This window comes from Schistocerca serialis, chromosome 2, assembly GCF_023864345.2.
Source record: "Schistocerca serialis cubense isolate TAMUIC-IGC-003099 chromosome 2, iqSchSeri2.2, whole genome shotgun sequence".
NCBI classification, from domain to species: domain Eukaryota; kingdom Metazoa; phylum Arthropoda; class Insecta; order Orthoptera; family Acrididae; genus Schistocerca; species Schistocerca serialis.
In genome coordinates this window covers 690046520-690060130 of record NC_064639.1, presented here as the reverse complement: position 1 = coordinate 690060130, position 13611 = coordinate 690046520, and the positions used below count along the sequence as shown (strand labels likewise).

General features: G+C 42.2%; 1 protein-coding gene across 2 annotated transcripts in view; it reads left to right on the top strand.

The window, feature by feature from the left end:
* The window catches only part of LOC126457822 (extracellular sulfatase SULF-1 homolog), a 796827-nt gene that overhangs the window by 551725 nt on the left and 231491 nt on the right, over window positions 1-13611 (top strand). The gene's annotated exons all lie outside the window — the stretch shown is intronic.

The window sequence follows — 13611 nt, the reverse complement described above, 5'->3', positions numbered from 1 at the left end:
TAAAAACTTCACTGTAGATAATCGGTTTCGGTAAAACTAAGTTGCCATCTTCAGGTCTTCATTGAGGTTATTGCAAACATCGTGTCCCAGCTGCACAAAAAATCTTTCCATTGAATTTCCAGGTAAATAAAACTTGAAATGAGCGGTTATCTACGATAAAGTTCGTTATAGTGATCTCGCCTAACAAGTTCTTCTTCTCCTAAGTAATCACAATAGATCGCCCCTTCAAGCACAATATGAGTAAACTGGCGTTTCCAAATTTCTCAGCTAATTTTTTTGGGAAAAACATTTACCATGAGAACTTAGTGTCTAAAAATGTTTCATGCGGTTTGCTTTTAAACTGTTTGCGTGAGGGTCTAACGATGTGGGTGCGTTGCGGCCTGGCCATCTGAAAACATCGTTCTGACTATGTAAAGACGTCCGTCCACAGGGCGACTGTACCCACTGCCAACGAAAAATCTGACGCCGTTCGTGAGTTCGCAGATGGAACGGGCAAATTACTCGAAGCTAACTGGCAACTGAAAGGGAAAGACCTCCCACAAAGAAAAAATAACAGGAAGACTGACATACCGAATGTAGGCTTAAACGACTAGCAGAAACAACTTTCTCCCCATTTAGATACTCACGTACCCTAGATCTGCAGACCTGTGTTCACAATCGAATTGCTAAGAGAAGTAATCGTAATGGGTAATATACGCTTCGATTTTATGTCGTATAAATTATGGTAGTTGTAAGATAGCTGCATGTACAAGGAGATGAAAATTTTGGGCATACGAAGGTTTAGATTCTGGGGAAGCACAGTTCATTACTCTCGTGCCACCCCATCCCCAGCTCCTCCCACACCCCACCCCCCCACTCCCGGAGATGCCTATTAATAATACTAACAATAATACCAGTAAACTGCTTGAATATAATAATAATAATAAATTGTTGAATTGGAATATTACATATAAAACAATTTGCTATAGTAATGGCTATTTGCTTACACCAGTGCTTAGTACATCACTTGAAGCAATCATCGGAAAATTTGAGCATTAAATGTCATGCCACTTATTTAAGAACTATAATGAGAACGGACTCTTACAACTTTATTTTATCCATGTTCGATCTTGTGAACGTCGCGCCTTTAATGATAGTTGGTGAATGACGCAATTAGCCACAATTACTTCTTAAATGTTATATTTTAGTTCCATAACGGGTTTCGGGCTACCACACCTATCTTCAAATGGCTAACATTTTCAGTTACATAGACGGTTTCATGTCGTCTGCTCCCACACTGCACAAGAACATTGGAGTATTTAGCACCACTTTATAAGTTGTTTCATTAATAAAAACACGCTAAAGTGCTTGCATTTATTTAGATGTAATGCGATAGAACTGTGTTCAGTAGATGGCGATTTGTTTTGTTGTGGTCCATGTGGTAATATAGGTGAACACATTTATCTCGCATTATATCTAAATAAATGCAAGCACTTTAGAGTGTTTTTATTAATGAGACAACTTATAACGTGGTACTAAATACTCCATTGTTCTTGTGCAGTTTGGGAGCCGACGACACGCTGTTGATCAGACCGTCTATGTAACTGAAAACGTTAGCCATCTGAAGGTGGGCGTGGTAGCCGGAAACCTGTTGTGGAACTAAAATATAACATTTGAAAAGTATTTGTGGCACGAGAGTAATGAACTGTGATCCCCCAGAATCAAAACCTGAGTCTGCCCAAAATTTTCGTTTCTTTGCAAATCCGTGACCTTAGCTACTTAACGACGATACCCACAGTGGCTACGGACGTTGCTTATATTTCTCACAGCGAACATCTCATGCGTGTGCCAAAATGTGGGTTTACGTCCAAAGGTCTTTTCTCACCTCTAGCGTAGAAACACAACACTATCCATGACCTGATATAGCTAACAGTGGCTTTCGTAGGTGTCTACTCACCTACACACGGCAACCACTTTGATTTTCCTAAATTATGCTGTATGATGTTAGAAATGTTGTTCCCAACTTGGATTTTAAAAAACATCAAATGGTCTCATTGAACAAAAATATATGTTGTAACGCTTGACATCTTTTTAGTCTTTTGTTATTAACTCATGTGAAATGGGTCAGCTTTTCACGGCCGATATTTACATCCATGGTGATTTATGTTTTATTGGCACTGAGCCGCCGTCTGAGGCATTTTTCTGAACCAAAAGTTTCGTCCCCTAGTGCTGGAGGCATTCTCACAGGCTGTAAAGATGTAGTTATTAGATTTTCAGCTCTAAATATTGGTGGATCGTGCTTGATCATTTAATAACTATTTCAAGAAGAAACGGCTGCTCTGACGTAAACATAAGTAGCGCACTACATTCTAAGTCATGTAAAAGAACCAGCTGCTTCCTATCAGTCGTAAACAAAGTCGTACCAGGAGACCACTGAGAAGACATGGAATTGACACAATGCTCACACAAATATTTGAATACTGCAATGGACTTAACGTCTTCCGCTTGCCACGGCACGTATTTACAAAATCCCTTGCCCATGGCGTCAAGTGCACATGGGAGCTACTAAAAGAAGCAACACAGCCCAGCTTAAGAGCAAAAAAGGGAAAATAAATTATCGTCTGGGCAACACGAATAAATCGGCTGTAGTCGGCAGCGCAGATCATACACTGGGCCCAGGGAACCACAAGATTCGTTTCTCAGATATTCTGCTTTTATCAGTGTCGGATAATTACTGATGTAAGATTATAGAGAGGCCACAGAAATTCAAAAAGACAAAACGTCTTTAATAGGCGAGGAGTATGGCTAAACTAAACAAACTGTGGGCCTTAGAGCTAAATAAAGGGAACAGCTGTAACTCTTCTGCAGAACAAATTCCGTAACACACGTCGGTACGAGTCTGCAATCTGCGTCAGCGCTGACATGACATCACCACCCGACGTTGCGCGGCTGCGTACAAACAGTCTGATTCGCTGACACTATTTAAAAATTAACTAACTACACATTAAAAGCCTCTGACGATGTCTACAGCATTAGGAGACGAAACGTCAGGCACAGGAAAATGCTGTAGACCACGGCGTAATGCCCATACAACATAAATCACCAAGGGCTGATGTAGTAGTTGCTTCTCAATACGTGCAACAAAAGCGTCTGTCTTAGATTCATTTCCCGGTGTTATCAGAATATAAATCTCACGAGAATTTACAAAGGCTTGGTTCGTATCCTCACATTTAATGTTCATACCGTCGGTAAGTTCTCAGCTTTTGGGTATAGAGTAAATACTAAAAATTGTACATCTACTCCAGACTGATATCAGCCTGTATATATTTTAAGAAGTGCATAGCGTGAATACTCGCTTGTATTTTATTCACCACCATCTTTCAATCAAAGACCACGCTCACGTTACTGTATGAAATACAAAACAAAAATAAAATAAATTCAGTGACAAACATGTTCTGCAACGTCAAAAATTAGGATGCAACATTTTGAAGAAGATACTTACTTTAAAATGTTGTTATATCTTACGAAATCACAAGACACACAAAAAAATTCAGACGGTGCAGATCTAATACACAGTGACATTGAAGAAGCAGGTGTTGATCAATTCGAATAAAGACAATAAACTGGCTCAGGGCAGTCAAGAACAGAATCACATATAATCTCGATCGTGATGAGCCCACAGCTGACATTAATGTTAATTATTAATGAAAACCCCCTCAGCTGTATTACTACGCATTTATTGTGTTACGACCGGTATTGTTTCTTTGAACAAAAAAAAATGGCTCAAATAGCTCTGAGCACTATGGGACTCAACTTCTGAGGTCATTAGTCCCCTAGAACTTAGATCTACTTAAACCTAACTAACCTAAGGACATCACACACATCCATGCCCGAGGCAGGATTCGAACCTGCGACCGTAGCGGCCTCGCGGTTCCAGGCTGCAGCGCCTATAGCCGCACGGCCACTTCTTCTTTGAACATCTTAAGGTTTCCTTAAACCAAATCTTCGCCGAATTATGCTGAAGACCATTTGTGTCTTGACTTCAGCACAGCTCGGTGGATGAGCGTTTAGTATAAGCCAATCTGAAAACGTTCAACGGAACAAAACTGGTGTAGCAATAAATGTGTAATAAGTAATAATAAATGTGTAATAATATAGCTGAAGTAGCTTTCACTAATCATTAACAGAATCACATATGTTCACTAACATCATGGTCAAACACCATGCACCGACCGCTTTGACCGAGCGGTTCTAGGTGCTTCAGTCCGGAACCGCGCTACTGCTACGGTCGCAGGTTCGAATCCTGCCTCGGGCATGGCTGTGTGTGTTGTCCTTAGGTTAGTTAGGTTTAAGTAGTTCTAAGTCTATGGGACCGATGACCTCAGATGTTAAGTCCCATAGTGCTTAGAGCCATTTGAACCATTTTCAAACACCATGGAAAACGAAGATATCACAAACACGGATAACGCGTGAAGAAATCAAAGATTGCTAAGTCCTATAGTAAAACACTTGTAAATAAAATAGTTTACAGAAAAATATAATGTATCGTATATGAAATATATGAAACACTAAAACTGAAAACAAGTCTTTTTCTATTTAAAATAATATAAGTATCTTTATAATTACAAAGAGTCATCGTAGCAAAATATGTTTACAACAGCATAAGTTTCAAGTGTTATAGAAACATAGGCTGTTTTTGATTGTCATATTTTGTACATGAAGTTCAAGTAGCGTAAAGACTGTTTAAAATTTTTTTGTAAGTATAAAATACATTATTTTATATAAGTACTTTTTGTTTTAGTCTTTCAGATTTTTCATTTACGATACGTTTCATTATTTTGTAAAGTACTTTTACATATGTGTGTTTTACCATGGGACTAAACCTTTGATTTATTCACATATTACCGATCTCTGCAACATCTTCGTATTTCATGGTGCTTGACCATGATGTTAGTGAACGTATGTTATTCTGTTATTGATTCTCCCGAGCCAGTTTATTGCCTTCATTCAAAACGATCACCACCTGCTTCTCACAAAGTCATTTTGTATTGGATCTGTACTATTGAATTTCATTATGTCTTGTGGTAAACTTTTGACGTAAGTACCTTGTTAGTAATGCTACATCCTAATATTTGACCTGATAGGTCATGTCTGTCATTGAATTTTATTTCATTTTTATTTCGTACAGTTTCCTGAGCATGGTCTTGGGCTGAAACCAGTTGGTGAAGAAAACATAAGTCAGCATTCGTGTTAAGCGTTCCTCTAAAAAAATAAAAAAAAATTAACTGCCCACTAGTCTTCTCCCGTTACTACCACTGCAACGAAACATGTGTAACGAACAGATAACCGTAACTGACAGATTTGCTAACTATGGCTTGTCCAAAGTACCCTATAAGATCACACTACATTTCTCTACAGAGAATTGTTCTGATCATGTTCAGTCAGAGAATGGTATTAGCAGACATCATATGTAGTTTTATGCTTACAATTCTTCATATTTCTCCTCGCATACAACGGTACTACATGAACACTACACATATATGACAGGTCTACATCATGTGGTAAGATTGCGGGGCATGTTCCAGGATATAAATGTTTAGACATGTACTCGTACTGCGAAGCGATCTCAAACAAGTGGAAATCAGTAGTAGAGAAAGGTACGGAAAATTTGTTGCCAGAGTAGCTGGAAAGTACAATGCCTGCTTAAGAAACAAACGCACAATGCTCTAGTGAAGAGTACTCCAGAGCACTGCCTTGTTAAGTTGGGTTTACCGAAACCCCGAAAGATTTCCAGGATGATTGTTAGAATCGTAACAGATTGACACAGTACATGGGAAACTGTAACGCATACGCTTAGAGGAATTAAAGGGAACCAGTGTAAGGAGGTTGATTTTCGCATTAATTTATATTGCGGAATCAGTGTTCGAAGTAGACTGTTCTTCAGTTTTACTACAAGAATAATCGGTGAACAAAACATTATGACGAACTGCTCAAGAGCGTATGAGTGCACCTTTGCGAGGTATCAAAGCATCGACCCTGCGTGGCATGCATCCAGCAATTTGCCTACGCACAGGTGGCACAATTCCCGTAAATTACGGGAAGTTGGTTTGTCGGCAAGGAACTGGCACCCAATAGCTTCCCAACTGTGTTCTATCGGGTTCAGACCAGGCGATTATGATGGCCAGTACGTCAACGTTAAATTCATTATCATGCTCCTCAAACCACTGTAACATTATCCTGGCCTCGTGACCCGAACAGTTATCCGGCTGGTAGATGCCATCGTCGTCGGGGAAACATCAGGCATGAAGGGATGCAAGTGAACTGCAATAATGTTCACTTAGTACGGAGTCGCTACAGAGCCTTCAAAGGTCCCATGGAAGCCCAGGTTAACATCCCCCACAGCATAATGCTGCCCCCATCGGACTGCTCCTCCTGCGGCGCGCTGCATATTTACAGAAGTCGTTCGCCGGCGGAGCCCGATATGCAGCAACGTACGCTAAACGGGGTGCTCAGAAACACTTGTGCATTCACTCTGTCGTCACATCCTGCTAAACAAAGCGAGACGTGGAGTCCAACACCTGATCGGCTACTTGTGTTTTCGATCATCGCTCAGTCACTTTCCAGAGATGCTCATGACAATGGTACACGAGAAGCGGACCAGCTTCGCCGTTTCCGAGCTGCTCGTTTCAAGGCGCCGGGCCATAGCAATCTGGCTTTTTTCAAAGTCACTTATTTCGGTGTATTTCCCCATTCGTGATCCACATCGTCACTACAGTGATTCCCCATTCGTATCTGCTCCTCTTAGGTACTTTCCTTATCGCGTCACGTGCCTCATGGTGGGTAGTAGCTCGACAGTTTACGGTTGGCATACACGTAGATTTACCAATTTTTCCATTTTTTGCTCCATACGTGAGTGGAATACCACAGGGTGTGGTACCACATACAAGTAACCCGTCTTGCCAGTGTTCACTCCATATCTTGTGAGTTGAAAACACGAACTATGGAGTGAACCACCTCGTAACTACATAGAAGTTACGCCTTTCCCCATCTTTTCAAGTAATTTGCACTATATCCCACTACACCAATAAGAACCATCTCTAATAATTTGTTAACTGAAAATGTCAGATACTGTTATCCATGTACGTCCATTCTTTTTCCTCTTTCTACATTTCTCTTTTGTCACTCTTTTTTTAACATATATAATAATCGTAAACCTCTTTTTAAAATAAATCTATTAAAACACAAATAGATAATGTACGAGGGTGAGTCAAATGAAAACCTTAAACTTTTTAAAAATATTATTTATTGTGCAGAAGTGGTACAAAACTGTATTAATTTTCAGCATAATCTCCCCCACGCTCAATGCAAGTCCTCCAGGGCATACAAAGTGCATAAATTCCTTTAGAAAAAAATTCTTTTGGTAGTCCACGCAACCGCTCATGCACCGCGTGGCGTACCTCTTCATCAGAACGGAACTTCTTTCCTCCCATTGCGCCTTTGAGTGGTCCAAACATATGGAAATCACTTGGTGATGAGGAATGGCGCCATTCGTTGCTCGCTCTCTTCGTTTCCGGTTGGTGGAAGTGAACCCAGCTTTTGTCCCCAGTAACGATCCTTGCAAGGAAGCCATCACCTTCTCGTTCAAAGCGCCGAAGAAGTTCTTCACATGCATCAACGCGCCGTTCTCTCATTTCAGGAGTCAGCTGCCGTGGCACCCATCTTGCAGACACTTTGTGAAACTGGAGCACATCATGCACAATTTGGTGTGCTGACCCATGACTAATCTGTAAACATGCTGCAGTGTCAGTCAGTGTCACTCGGCGGTTTTCTTTCACTATGGTTTCAACTGCTGCAATGTTCTGTAGAGTCGCAACTCTTTGTGCCTGACCTGGACGAGAAGCATCTTCCACTGAAGTCACACCATTTGCGAACTTCCTACTCCATTCGTAGACTTGCTACTGTAACAAACATGCATCACCATACTGAACCCTCATTCGTCGATAAATTTCAATAGGTTTCACACCTTCACTACGCAAAAACCGAATAACAGAACGCTGTTCTTCCCTGGTGCAAGTCGCAAGTGGGGCGGACATCTTTATACTGATACTGCGACGGTATGTGTGCATCTGCACTATGCTGCCACCTACAGGCCATTCTGCACGCTGTTTGTAGCGCGCTTACCAACTTACAGGATAACGGCGTGAAATCTCGATTTGTTATTGCAAATTTAAGGTTTTCATTTGACTCACTCTCGTATAACAATATTGTCCATGACCCACTATAAAAAAAATAGTAAACAGTAAACCAATTCATGTTTTATGTTAAAGAGTCTTCCCCAGATCATAATACTGCCTCCTCCGGCCTGAACGCTTAAGACGATTCTTGCAAGACTGTACACACCAATGGCCATGTGTTCGATGGAGCATAAAAGGTGGTTCTTCTGAAAAGGCCGCCTGTCGCCCCGTTTGCGGTACTGTCGTGCAAATTCTAGCCTTCGTTGCCGATGAACCGCAGTCAGCATAGGTGCACGAACAAGGCGCCTAATGCGAAGGCGCTGATCGGTCGTTGATGGTGCCGCCTTGTTTTAGATGGGTGGCCAGTTGCTCAACAACTGCTAAGTCTATTTCCCCGTACACATCTGCGCAGCCGTCGTTCACTCCTATCAACTATGGCCCGTGGTGCGCGACGGTTACCTTGGTGATGGTTTGGATAGCGCTGTTTTTTCTATGCAACTAAACTTTAATCCCAGGGGCACGTGAACAGTTTACATACCTAGCCGTTTCGGAAATGCTTCCACTTTTGGCCCGAAAGCCAGTGATCATGTGCTCTTGGAAGTCAGATAAATCGCTCCATTTCCACATTGCGATACATACTGCACCGTTTTCCGTGTCCCTCTGAAACGCCTTTATACTCTCTGTCTCTATTGCTGCCACCTGCCCTCTGTCAGCCCCCGGTAGCTAAGTGGTCAGCGCGACAGAATGTCCATCCTAAGGGCCCGGATTCGATTCCCGGCTGGGTGTTGTGTCGTCCTAATCATCATCATTTCATGCCCATCGACGCGCAAGTCGCCGGAGTGGCGTCAAATCGAAAGACTTGCACCCTGCGAACGGTCTTCCCGACGGGAGGCCCTAGCCACACGACATTTAACTGCCCCCTGTAAGTGGTTCTTGGGCGCTGACGTCGATCATAGGCAGTACTCCGTCTTCAGGCCACGAATGGCCTACCAGGACCATCTGACCGCCGTGTCATCCTCAGTGGAGGATGCGGATAGGAGGGTCGTGGGGTCAGCACACCGCTCTCTCGGTCGTAAGATGGTCTTCTTGACTGAAGCCGCTACTATTCGGTCGAGTAGCTTCTCAATTGGCATCACGAGGCTGAGTGCACCCCGAAAAATGGCAACAGCGCATGGCGGCCTGGATGGCCATCCATCCAAGTGCCGACCACGCCCGACAGCGATCTCACAGGAACCGGTGTAACCACTGGACACATAAATGCGATTAGCCTATGCATTCCTGAGTATTCCTTAAACGATGCTTAGGCTGTGGCTTATTCATCGTTATCTCCTTTTCCCACTAATACAGACTGATAAGAACAATGACTATTTTTGACAAAAGTCTGGATTGGAGTCCCATTGCGGCACACAGTTTTACTGTCAGGAAATTATAATATGAATTTTGAAATGATCTCAAGGCCTGTATTTTAACAGAAATTGTGTAAACTGCGGTGGTTATGGACAGCTTTGACCATGTTCTCATGACGATATTCCCTTGTTTTACAGTGTGTTTGTAGATACCTACAGTCAGTATACTGCCGTTTGTTTCAACAATGTATTACGAGCTAATGACTATTTAATACAGGGTGTCCATAAAGTCAGAGTACATAGGGAATTCTAACACATAATAATAAAACACAGTTTAGTCACTTCAATGTTAATAAATAAAATTTTTAACATGAACTCCGTGCTTTACAATGCATAATTTGATGCCATTCGAAAGATTAAGGTGAAGTCGATGGACTATGTCTGAATTGCCGTCGATTTTAGCACACTGACTGGTAATGTGTTCAGTCAGGTGGTTTAAATTTGTTATCTTCATCGAGTAAACTTTCAGCACAACCCACAAAAAGAAATCAACGGGAGAAAGGCCTGGCAAAGGAGGGCACCACTCCACATGACCTCTTCTTCCAATCCAGTGTGGGCAGTTGTCATTCAGCCAATATCTAACACATGCAGCAAAATGGACAGGGGCTCCATCCTGCATCGATTTGTTCCTCAGGACGTTCAGATACACTGTGTGATCAAAAGTATCCGGACACCCCCAAAACATAAGTTTTTCATATTAGATGCATTGTGCTGCCACCTACTGCCAGGTACACCATATCAGCGACCTCAGTAGTCATTTGACATCGTGTGAGATCAGGATGGGCGCTCTGCGAAAGTCACGGACTTCGAACGTCGTCAGATGATCGGGTGTCACTTGCGAGATATCCACACTCCTAAATATCCGTAGGTCCACTGTTTCCGATGTGATAGTGAAGTGGAAATGTGAAGGGACACGTACTGCACAAAAGCGTACAGGCCGGCCTCGTCTGTTGACTGACAGAGACGGCAGACAGTTGAAGAGGATTGTAATGTGTAACAGACATCTATACCGACCAACACACAGGAATTTGAAACTGCATCAGGATCCACTGCAAGTACTATAGCAGTCAGGCGGGGGGTGAGAAAACGTGGGTTTCATGGTCGAGCGGCTGCTAATAAGCCACACATCACCCGGTAAATGCCAAACGACTTCTCGCTTGGTGTAAGGAGCGTAAATATTGCACGATTGAACGGTGGAAAATCATTGTATGAAGTGACGAATCAAGTTACACAAAGTGGCCATCCCATGGCAGGGTGTGGGTATGGCGAATACCCGGTGAAGGTCTTCCGCCAGCGTGTGTAGTGCCAACAGTAAAATTCGGAGGCGGCGGTGTTATGGTGTGGTCGTGTTTTTCATGGAAGGAGCTTGCACACCTTGTTGTTTTGCGTGGCACTATCACAGCACAGACCTACATTGATGTTTTAAGCACCTTCTTGCTTGCCACTGTTGAAGAGCAATTCGGAGATGGCGTCTGCATCTTTCAATACTATCGAGCACTTGTTCATAATGCACGGCCTGTGGTGGAGCGGTTACACGACAATAACATCCCTGTAATGCACTGGCCTGCACAGAGTCCTGACCTGAATCCTATATAACACCTTTGGATGTTTTGGAACGCCAACTTCGTGTCAGGCCTCACCGACCGACGTCGATACCTCTCCTTAATGCAGCAGTCCGTGAAGAATGGGCTGCCCTTCCCCGAGAAACCTTTCAGCACCTGATTGAACGTTTGTGTGTGAGAGTGGAAGCTGTCATCAAGACTAAGGGTGGGCCAACTCCATATTGAATTCCAGCATTACCGATGGAAGGCGCCACGAACTTGTAAGTCATTTTCAGCCAGGTGTCCGGTTACTTTTGATCACATAACGTACATCTCAATTTTTTGATGTTCATCAAAGACGAAAGGTACTAGCAGATGAGGTTTCCACAAACCATGCCAAACCACCACCTTTTGGCTGCCCTGCTGTTTGGATGGACTCATCCAATGTGAATTTCCCCGAGATCAGTATCGAAGATTTTGTCCGCTTTACCATTGGTATAAAACGCAGCTCCAGCACTGAACAACACATATGTAGTAAAATTTATATTTCGTTGAGGTAATTTCCGTCTATGCAACCAATTGAAGACAGTTTATTTGTTGCCATACGCGTTTCGTTTCATTTATTTGTGAAGCATCTTCAGTGGCGATTTCCACCGCTGTTAGCTAATGCGTGTGGTCTTGGATATGTATTCGTTAGTTTCCATGCTGCAGTTGGCCATTTTCCGTCGTTCTTTCACCCACTTTTGGTTCTACACATCGCATATATCATGTGCACTTTCTATTTTGTGATCAACATATCTGGAAATTGCAAGTGCTATATGCGATGAGTTGAATCATATTTGGGTGAAAGAACACCGGAAATCGGCCAACTGGAGCTGGGAAACTAAGGAATATATCTCCAGGACCTCACGCATGGTCTAACAGCATTGGAAATCGCCACTGAAGATGCTTCACAAACAAAAGAAACTAAACGCGTATGACAAGAAACATGATGCCTTCAATTATTTGCATAGACAGAACTTACCTCCACCAATTTTAAAGCTACTAAGTAAAGACGGAAAAAATGTCGAAAATTTATATTTTCATCCAATTTACCTGCAGACCATTCATGCATCTGCAAGCATCTATCGGATTCATCATTATTTAAGTACTTCAGTATTTGTAACCTGTACGAATGAAATCTCTCCTTTGCCAGGATTTTGTGGATGGTTTACCTTGGAACACCCAACTCTTTGGATGTTTGACGAAGTGATTTCTTTGATCTTGCAATACAGCCTCTTAAGTCTCGTCTGAAGTCGTTGGTCATCCGTAATGGGGTTTCTCCAACACACTGCCTGTTTCTTTAGGGTCGGTGATTAACTTAACCTGCAGCAGTAAAACAACTGGATTGACGATAAGGGTGTCGTTCTTCTTTAGGCAGAGCCATCATTCAATCTGGAAAAAACAAAATATAGTAGAATTATTAGAGTTAATTTTTGTTATTATTTATTTATTATTAATATTTATTAGTATTTATAGGATATAGAAGATATTAGAATTTATTTGAATTCCCTATGTACCCAGACTTTGTGGACCCATTGTAATGAAACAAAACTTCTTATAAAAGATGCTAGTTATCGACTAAATTTTTAGACTAAATTTCTAGTAATGGTGTCTCACAGCTCGTAAAGATTTGATGATGATGATTTATCCTCAAGAGCTGTTGATAAAATATCTTTTCTGAACAACTGTTTCGGTTAACAGACCATCAGATTCATACAACATTTACTTCATACTAGGCAACATAAAATCAATGGCGTCAAATAATAAAGTCCATGAGTTCGTCACTGTTATGAAATGATAACATAAAGTACATCGTCATTCAAAGTTGCGCCCAACAGTGCAATCATTTGTGTTATGTTAAAGTCAGCATTAAGGTTACGACCGGAGGCATTCTACGAGGCGTGTTTTTAAAGTAAGTACCGTTTTGAAATTCCGTCCCTCTAGCGCCACAGCCGGCATTTGGCGTATGCAAGCTGTGTATCGCACCCTGATGGCAAACCACAGACGCCGTTACACAGTCATTCGGCGTGTTTTAGCTTGTTTGTATCTGAAGTGCCTCCGCCGACTGAGAATCTCGCCGACCTGAAATGCGCGCGGCGATTGGTTATCTTAGTGATAAAGGCCTGAAAGCGGCTGAAGTCCATCGTCAGAAAGAGAAAACATTGTGAGCGATGGGATGGTACGGAAATGGGTGAGAGATTTTAAAGATGGATGTGCATAATGAGGAACTAAATGGGCGTCCATAAGTCATTAGTGATGATTTGGTGCAGAAAGTTGATGGAAAAGTGGGAGAGAACAGACACTTTACGATTCCGACGTTATACGATGAGTTTCTCAAGTGTCAAGAAGACAGCTTTATGCAATTGTTACAGAACGTTTAAAATATCGAAAGTTATGCTCACCCTCGAT